The sequence below is a fragment of the Abramis brama genome (genome assembly GCF_963993115.1).
Source record: "Abramis brama genome assembly, chromosome: 9".
NCBI classification, from domain to species: Eukaryota; Metazoa; Chordata; class Actinopteri; order Cypriniformes; family Leuciscidae; genus Abramis; species Abramis brama.
In genome coordinates this window covers 27402682-27413616 of record NC_139971.1, presented here as the reverse complement: position 1 = coordinate 27413616, position 10935 = coordinate 27402682, and positions in this window count along the sequence as shown.

Genomic DNA, 10935 nt, shown 5'->3' with positions numbered 1-10935 from the left:
TTGGAACAGGAAACATTTTTAAAGGAAATTAATCAGAAAGGTTTATTAAAATGCAGTAAATCTTTTTGTTGTCAGCTTGTGCATGAACAAAACATCTGTAATTCAGAGGGCATCATAAAAAGACAGGGTTACTCTATATTCTAGTATTAATTTTATTTTCTATCCTGACACCTAGGACACAGAATCCAGTGTACAAAAATTCTGGTAGTATTATTTTTCTCTGATCTGTCAAAAATTACATAATTTTTGTCCAGAAACACTTGAACTTGTGAACATTGTGAACTGCATTGATCAAAATATATTTACCTGTGTATACTGCAGGTGGAGTGAAGCAAGGGACCAATTTCCTGCCATACAACTTGTTGTAGTTCTCATTGACAGAGTAAACCAGCTCCCCTGTGTAAGTACGCAGGGTTGAACTTCCACCTGCAACAGCAGCAGCAGCCCGGTCCTGATTCCAGCGTAACAAACCTTCCAGGAGGTAAATCTGGAAGTTCAGGCTGTTTGCGCTGTTCCCTAGAAAAATAAATAAAAAGCCAAACATTGTTTTAAGAAACTGCAAAAGAGAAAATATAATCTGTTAACTGATATAAACAAATATCTAAATAAACAGGAATTTGTGGCAAGATGTGGTATAATCTGTCATGACAAACCTGGAATAAATCTGTTTAGGTGGCAGTGAAATGATTCCAGGGATGTGGAGCCTCTGGCACACCTATACGTTTTTAGAACCATCCCACCCTTGTTTATGGTTCCAGTTTCCGTGTAGAGTGGCACATCTGGAGGGTCCTGGATACAGGTAACGTGCCGTCTCTGGACATGCCAGATGTGCTGCATCCTCACACTGTCAAGGAGAGGAACACCAAGGGCGTCATTCCCCTTGCCACCCATGAGCTCTCTGATGAGCATATCAAGGAGGCGGATAGTGGTTTCCTTTCCTCGTGTTCTCCTCCTGCAGTGTTGGGCCAGCTCATCTTTGCTTATATGACGGTCAAGCTCTGCCGCTGTCATTGCAGGCCAGCCCTGTTGGGTGAGTTGCTCCCGCTTGGCCCTTCTCAGCAGAGTGAGATCCCCTGCGTCCCACTCAAAAATACAGGACGACAACCTAGACATAAAAGTAGGGTACAACTGGTGGGCATCAGTGGTGCACCCTACTGCCAAACGTCGCATAAAATGCCAAATGTCTAGGCGAACGATGACATCGGGCCAGCTGCTGAACCGTCTCTTCAGTTTAGTCTCTCCCACTTCCTTGCAACAGTCACAGTCCACATACAGGATAGTGGGAGGATCAACACCAGCTCTCTGGTACCTCTCCATCAGCCCTGCAGCCATGAGGTCTAACCCAGCCCCTTCATTCGCAGTCAGGACACTCATCAGCACCTGACCTACCTCATTGCCTACTGAGGTAAGCCACTGTGCTGTGCCTTTCGCAGGCCCACTCAACTTCTTGGTGATCTAAAAGAAACAATAAACATAGCAAATAATACAACATACATCCAAATCAGTAACATTGAAAAATAAAGCTATTTTGGTCTAACAATTCATTATAGAAAGGAGTACAGTCATTAAAGCAGCTCATCTAACCTTCTTAGTTGAATCCATTTTTAAAATTGATCCATACGTGGATGTGATGCTGGCCTTGATGTGATCGAGCCTGTTGAGGATGTCCTGACTGTATACAGTGAGGAGCCATTTGTAGCTGGGTACTGGAGCAAGTGGTGGTGGTTCCTGGAAGTGCAGTGGCTGCAGGCCAGGCTTATCTAAAAAGGCCACACACTCTGATGTGTACCGAGCCACACGTTTTAACCACTCCTCACTGTGGTTCTCCCTCAGCTGGCCGATGATCCTCACTGGGCCATTCCCCATGCCCCTCTCACGCAGCAAGCGAATAACGCGAATGTCACAAGCATACCTTGGACAAAAAAGTATTTATTCAAGTATCTTATTATCAGGTATCTAATTATTGTAAGAAGTATTTATCAAAAAAGGTAGCATATGAGCAACATGACTGCAAAATATTTACTTGCGTGTGAGGATGATCCTGAATTCAGATCGATGGGCCAGGTCCAACTGCTGCAACACAGCATGACTCCAGGACAGGTAGCTGGTTCTACATTTGGTACAGATCAGGGTCTCTGTCACCAGGTTGTAGTATCTGTCAATATCTAACACCTGTCGTACTCTCCTGTGCAGACCACCACCACACAGCTGATGCCTGGCACAGGCAGTATTAGTACACTGGATCCGCACCTTCCATAGCCTATATGGCATCCAGAGCAAGAGCCGCTGTGAAAAAAATCGATCAGGTGCTGGAGCTTGGTGATACAACAGGGCTGGTGGTGGGGGGTGATACCACAACTGCAGATTTTCACGCAGCTCCAGTTTACCCTTTGCACCAACCCTAAAAAGTGCTTCAGACACCCACTTCTGGTCCTGCTGTGGCATTGTCTGTGGCCACAGTAGTGGGAGATCTGCAGGGTCTTCTGGCTGAGATGAGACCTGCTGATATTATCAAAAACATTGGTTTAAATAAAAGTTAAGAGAGCATTAAATGACAAAGGCATGTTTATATTTTGAATGACATCTTACTGGGCTCCTCACAACAGCAAACTCAGTTATAATCGATGGTGTTGCTGTTTCTTTGGTGTGTTGTGATCTCTGAGCTGGAGGAAGGAAGAAGGAAGAGGAGGACTTGATGACAGGCCGATGAGGTTTGGGGGATAGAGGAGGACAAGGATCAGAGGGTGGGCATGAAGCTGCGGCTGAACTGGAGTGCTCTAATGTCTGTGGAGTCAAACGTTATGATTAATCTGTTAAGGGGATTGCATTTTTTATGAAATAAAATGATGTAGTGTCATGATAAAAGAAGTCATGATGTCTTTCATATTAACCTGAGAGGTTTTCCTATGGATGCTTAAATTGGGTTTCGCTGCTGCCACATGTGAGCCTCCAAACCTTGACTTTTCAAACTGAAAGGAAAATGTTAGGAAAATATAGGAAAATGTTGAGATGTTTCAATGTCTGCAGTGATACCTGCAATCGTAAGGTCTGCTCACCATTGACAATGTCAGCTTGGGTTTCTTTGCAGGATGTGACACATCACTGATGGAGGGTGTGCTTTGGGAAGGGGTGCTCTGTGATGCATCAACTATGACTGGTGGATGAACCTGTGATACATGCATTAAGATATACCACACACATAATATTATACAGTCCTCCTAATGCCTAATTTTAGATATAAAGACACATTGATATTGCAAACACATGAACATATGCAACTTGAACTAGGCTAATTGAAGTTACCTTGTGAAATCCACAAATACACTTCTGAGCTTCCTTCAGAAGGGTCGTCTGCCCCCTCATTTGCAGAGGGCATTTTTCTATCTGTGAACATAAAGTGTAGCTATGACACTGTAGTCCATGTTTTCTCAAAACTGTCATCTTAATTATATCAAAATTACATTGTATTTACATTGTAAATAATTACATATCCATACACATAAATAAAAATATCACAATTTATTATTATACGAGTTTATTAGTTCACCCATGAATCTAGCTACATAATTTACCTTCTGATACAACTCATGCCATCTTTTTTGTCGGGGAGAAGGTCTATTCCCCTCCCTCGATGGCCAAACTCCTGTTCGGGCAAAACTCTCCAGACGCGCAAGCCAGTCAGCATCGCTCATGCCTTTGTGTGACTTAGTTGAAGCCATGTCGTTGCCTGAAACAATACAGGACATGTTACACTAACTGCCATTGTAGCCCGGCAATACGGCATTAACCCTCCTGTTGTGTTCATTTCATGTTAGCTAGTTTTGTGTTCCTGGTCTAAAATGACCGCCACATTATAGCAGTTTATAAATCCAAAATAATACATACTGTATATCATCACCTAATGTTGTGATAGATCTTTTCAACTTAAGTTTTTGTAAACATTAGCCTACAAGTTTTGAACTTTTATTTGCTATTTATGGCCTGTATGCCTCATTGACCTGGGCTCATATAACTTGTTTTGGAGTAAAAAGCATAATGTATGGATTATTTTGACTATAACAAATACTCAGATTAAACATTGTGTTATTTCAACTGTGTCCATCTGATAAATGGGCATGTGGCTGAATTTATTTTTATACATTTATTATATTCTCATCCATTCACTTCTAATGACTGGTCATTTTTGACCACAGGTTAAACAAAACACCCAAAAGTTAAACATTATCCAAATTTATTTTGTGTGTTCAGATAATCAATTTAGTACAATGAGCTTTATTGTACATTGATTTATCCATGTCGCATGAAGTAACAAACACTATCAAATATGCTATCTTACTATATTATCTTGTATAATTGCAAGTAATGCTGTCAGAAAAAAAAATAATAATAATTAACGTTACTGACAAAAATAAGTTAGGTATAAGTTAGGTGACGTTAAAAAAACAATAAGGTTTGCTTGCTGACTGAAGTTACACAAAGTCAGACAACACCGGATAAAACTATTTACATTACAAATAGAGCTGCGGCAATTAGCCTAGCAACTGATAACTTAGCAGCTAAGTTACCCTATTATTTACACAATGACAATTAATTTAACGTTACCTTATCAGTTGAGGTAATCGTAAGGTAATTTTACGGAGCCAATCTTGCTATTCCTAAAATACAGAAAACGTAAGCCATTCATTTCATTAACGATAAATACAATAACTGTAAATAACAATAAATATAATAACTATAAATAACATACCTGAGCAGCTTGCGGTATATAAATAGCCTAACACCGGAGATTGTGCTACGTGCGGTGATTGGTCTATGAAAAATGGACCTTGCCATTTCATTGGACTGACAAAAATGGAGAGAATATGAGCGGAGATTGGATGGAATTTTCTCAAAGATGGACAAAAATGGACTATGTGCGGTGATTGGTCTATGAAAAATGGACCTTGCCATTTCATTGGACGGGCAAAAATGGAGCTCGTAACGTAATTGGTTTTTAAAAGAAGGAACTCGTCATTGTGTTGGATAGATTTTACAGACTTTTGGATGTCAGGTACCATCAATGGGTGGCGCCTGCCTGCTCGCCCTCAACGACAAGTACTGGAAGTGCGCGACGGCTATTTATATGGCAGACTCGACCTGTCTTTCTCCTCGACGGTAACTGGAAATTCAAGCTGCGATTTTTATCAAATATATGGTTGTGCTAAACACGATAAAAACACAAATGCTACGTTTATTCGTTAAAACAGTCGGTATTTCCCACAAATGCAGCTGCCATTGGCCTACGTCACGATTACTAAGCGCTGCTATTGGCGGACGTAATGTTCACGTCCCGATCATTAAGTATGTAAGGCGAACGGAACGGAACAGTTAAACTGACAATAAATTAACATTGTGAGTTACATTTTATAAACAATATTGTCAATATTGTTTGTTTTCCCTCTATTTTGCTGACGAGAATTTCAAAATAAAGCCATACCAGAGTCTCAGTGCAACAGACAGCGATTGAATCGAACCGTGAATTGTGTGAACCGTTACATAATCCGATATAATTCTAAATTCAGTTGTTGTAATATTTGTACAATATTAGCCTGCTGTTTGTTGTTGGATTTTTCAAAACTTGAAACTTGTGTGTGTGTGTGTGTGTGTGTGTGTCAGTTGGATTTTTAAATGTTCTTGAAATAGGTCTCTTATACCCAGCCTGCATTTATTTGATTCAAATATAGTAGCCTAGCCTAGGCTATAAACAGCAGTATTGTGATATATAATATTACAATTTTGAACAACAGTTTCTATTTGGACATATGTTAAAAGTATTTTTTTTTCTTTTTCTTTTTTCTTTTCTTTTTCTTCCTGATTTCTAATTTTAACGATCTCACAGCTTTATTTATGCAATAGTAAATGCAGTGAGAATATACTATGCCAGATCGGATTGCCACTTCTGCGTCACCTATGCACTGCAAAGATGGATTTTCATTTGATGATTTAATTTGACTGGTGACAGTGGTATTGTGTAATTATTAATTGAATTCATTAATTAAATAATTATTTCTTGAATTCATTTTTTGTTGTTGTTTTTTTTGTTTGTTTTTTTTTGCCTCTGTCACAGTGTATTCTTAACCTGAATTAGCACTGTTCATATAGAGGTACGGTAGGCAACACCAATAGGTATCATGTAACACAAAATAAACATATTTTTTCTTCATGATATACAGGGCATAATCTGTATATGCCGTTTTTATTTTGTCACCATCTGCGGACATCACTGGGTTTTAATTTGAGGTATAAATTAATTTGAGGTTTAGTTCGACTGCTATCTACATTTTGGTCGGCAGGACGGAACCGATATCCAATAACGGTTCAATACGAATATATAATTATAATTTATTTCTGTGATCAAAGCTGAATCTTCAGCATCATTACTCCAGTCTCCAGTGTCACATGATCCTTCAGAAATCATTCTAATATGATATATGAATAATGGTCAAAAAGCATTCATTGTTATTATCAATAACAATGATAATAACTATTTAGCTATTTAACTTTTTTTTTTTTTTTTTCTTTAGGATTCTTTGATGAATAGAAAGATCTTCTTTTTTTCTTTTTCTTTTTTTCTTGTAAAAAGCCTTTCTTTAAAGTGAATTTCGTTTTGTATAAATTGTAATCTTAATTTTAATCAATGTTTCATCCACCGGTTGCCTGCACATGGACTTAATAAATTAGAAGGCAAATATAGCAGATCATGCTGAAGAACTGAAGCTCATCTCGACGTGCGTGCAGATTGAAAATAGTTTAAATTATCGAACGGCTTTATTGTGTTTTAATGTTATGTGAAATGTTACCAATAGTTATTTTCTCATTTTATGTCATTATCATGAAAAAGAAGAAAATGAAAGATTACAATTCAGGCTGTTTATAGAACGGCGGGCGACTCGGAGACTCCATGCGGGCTAGCAGGTGCCCTTGGGCACCCACCATGTTGGAGACCACTGGTGTACAGTATACATTTCTTGGACTATTTAAATCAAATGAAATAAATAAATAAATAAATAATAACAATATATAATAAAAAAAAAAAAATCATCGAGCCGCGATGGGAGCGTAACCGCCCAGTTCAGCCGACCGCCTGGCGATCAATGGGTGGCGCCTGCCTGCTCGCCCTCAACGACAAGTAGTGGGAGTGCGCGACGGCTATTTATATGGCAGACTCGACCTGTCTTTCTCCTCGACGGTAACTGGAAATTCAAGCTGCGATTTTTCACGCTGGATATACTCGCGCGATCAAATATATGGTTGTGCTAAACACGATAAAAACACAAATGCTACGTTTATTCGTTAAAACAGTCGGTATTTCCCACAAATGCAGCTGCCATTGGCCTACGTCACGATTACTAAGCGCTGCTATTGGCGGACGTAATGTTTACGTCCCGATCATTAAGTATGTAAGGCGAACGGAACGGAACAGTTAAACTGACAATAAATTAACATTGTGAGTTACATTTTATAAACAATATTGTCAATATTGTTTGTTTTCCCTCTATTTTGCTGACGAGAATTTCAAAATAAAGCCATACCAGAGTCTCAGTGCAACAGACAGCGATTGAACCGAACCGTGAATTGTGTGAACCGTTACATAATCCGATATAATTCTAAATTCAGTTGTTGTAATATTTGTACAATATTAGCCTGCTGTTTGTTGTTGGATTTTTCAAAACTTGAAACTTGTGTGTGTGTGTGTGTGTCAGTTGGATTTTTAAATGTTCTTGAAATAGGTCTCTTATACCCAGCCTGCATTTATTTGATTCAAATATAGTAGCCTAGCCTAGGCTATAAACAGCAGTATTGTGATATATAATATTACAGTTTTGAATAACAGTTTCTATTTGGACATATGTTAAAAGTATTTTTTTTTCTTTTTCTTTTTTCTTTTCTTTTTCTTCCTGATTTCTAATTTTAACGATCTCACAGCTTTATTTATGCAATAGTAAATATGGAAGGCCAAAAGGGCCAAAACGTGTGAAACTGTCGTGTTAACACGTAATTACGTGTTAACACGCAATGTACGTGTTAACACGTCATTACATGACGTGTTAACACGTAAATTGCGTGTTAACGCGTAAATTATTAGACATTAGCACCACCTACTGGTTTGGTGCTCTTGCTCAAACACACAGAACCTAATTAGATTAAGCTTGTAAAAAGACGTTTTTAATGTGAAAATACATGTTGAAATACATGTTAAATGTCTTTTCAGAATATAGGATACAACTATATAATAATTATTTTTAAATGGGCCTATTTAGACAGTTAAGTTAACTATAATAATCAAGCCCTGAAAGGCATGACCATTTTCACAAGGCTAATTACACATTTCTCCAAACAGTATTTTCATGTACACTTATAGCATATTTCTAAAGCATCTTTTTATAATTTAACCTCTATGCATTTGTTAGAGAGCCCCTTCTGATAACACCATTAAGCCTTATGAATCTGAGACAGTGCATTGTTTTGCAGTGTTTTTCGAAGTTAATATATATATATATTATATATATATTGTTATTTATATTACAACACACACACACTACACTATTAATTAATTAATTAATTAATTATCACACTTTACACATTATACTACATTACACACACCACACACACACACACACATATGTGTATGTCATAATAATAATCTAAAACAAGAGTGGCTTGAATTATTAATAATTTAAATGAGACAGAGCTCCTGCCGTAAAATGATATTTTACAATGGATATTCAAATGTGAAATCATGCAGTGAATATAGGACCAACAATTATTAAAATATATTGTAATAATACTACACAGAACAAGAGATTATGCTATATTCTCGCCAATATGTTGGATAGATTTTACACTCGTGATCCATCTATTCAGTTTCAGTTTCCTGCAAGTACCCTTCCGTCAATGTCGTTGGCTTATGATGGCTGATGAGGTATGCTCAGCGTAGTGCTTGCATCACTCTATCATGAATAATCCAAATATAATAAAGGTGTTGTGTCACGTTGACACTGCTTGTCGTAACTGTTTGTAATCATTCTCGTGAATATTAATGTGGTGATGCACACCTTCGTTGTATTGTATTTATTCATGAGATTGCGAACGAGCACTTACCTAATGGATACGATGAGCCTACGTCACCTGGCATCTTCAGTTGGGTGCGCGCCCGTGATGCGTGCGTAAGAGACAAGAAAACAAACAGCACAAAACATCTACTTTCGGTTTATACTGTTAAACTTATTACGGTCGTTTGTATACGTTGAAAATAGTTTATTATTTAATTTTTTTTTAACTTTATTTAAGTTTGCCATGAGTTTGTTGCTTCGCGATTAGCGCGACAGCCTGCCATTGTAAATCAAAATTCCGTTGCAGTTGGAATCAATAAGATTTGATGTTGTTACAGTCAGAGTTATGAATTATCTTCGACTTCGAATTATCCCCCCATGTCTATTAACAAAGAGTTATAGCTATGTTACATTTGGTTAAGTGAATGTCGTAGCCTATGTCTCATTTTCCCCAGAGATGCCATTTGGTATTTACAAGATAATTAAATAATCGATATCAATTATGTAAAAAATAATTGAAGTAGCCTACTTAAGAGGATGGCACAACTAATCAAATAAAATGATGACAAAATGACAAAAAAAATTGAAATTGGATGCAGTTATTATAAACTTCATTATAAACTGAATAACACAATTAATAAGTAAAGATAGATAGATGACAGACAAATTTTAGTAAAATAATAAATTGATCTTCTGTGGTGGCCGACAGTGCGGTGAGAGTGCGCGCGCGCGACCGGGCGGGCTCTCTCTCTCTCTCGGTAAATAGCCGTTCTTCACGTTTAACATCATTTATAATAAACACACAGACCCCTGGATTACAAAAACACTTGTTTTATATTGAGCTTGATTTGTGAATTAAACCTTCCCTGAGTGTTTAAATGAGCCATTCTGATTTGTGAAAGGTTCCACAGTTCAGTTTGGGTTAGTCCCCGAGTGTTTAAATTCACCAAAAAAATAAAAAAAGTATTAATAAAAAACCTTAAAAGAAAAAAATGGGTTTTATTGGTAGTAGATGCGTTTACATTATGTTAATGCATTTACAAAACTGACACACCTCCAGCAACATTAAAACATTGCCTGGCTCAGTTTCAAAAATGATAAAATGCTGCTGATGGCCCAACGATAAAGTATACAATAAACTTAAAGTAGGCCTACAATCGAAACCTTATAATCACATTGCATTTTTGGGAGGAAAAAGCTCAGTAGGCCTATAAAAAGACATATAAAAAATAAATATTACAAAAATATTTCCAAACCTGTAAAAGATAAGGTTATATAAAAATAAAACATTCATAAATAATTTTATGATGAACATATTACTGTCTTAAGATAACTAATTAGTTATAAACGCAAATAATAATAATAATAATAATAATAATAATATTTATCATTATTATTAGGCCTACTAAGCTACATATTTAGAAGACGCTTAATTTTATCCAAAAAAGGAACAGAGCAATTCTTAAAATGTCAGTAATAATACAGATTAAACAATAATAATAATAATAATACAGAGCTAAGAGCATCACAAACAAACACAAGATTTTGACGCATTTCCAATGGTTTGTGCGTATAGTGTGCGGAGTGCGCACTGCATGGCACGGAGGCGCCGGTGCTTTCCAATCAACAGTGGAACTTAAAATAGCCTATTTATTTTTTGCGCAGCATTTGGTGTGTAGCCTACACATTTCAGATTCAAATTTTGGTGTTCAACTTTGCGTTTTAAAAATAAAACAACCATTCATCTTTTGTTATTCAATTACGGGTTGAAAAAGGAAAAACGAACGGACAGAACAGTACATGGATCGGGTCGGATCCCAGCAAACACATTTACGTTGTGGCA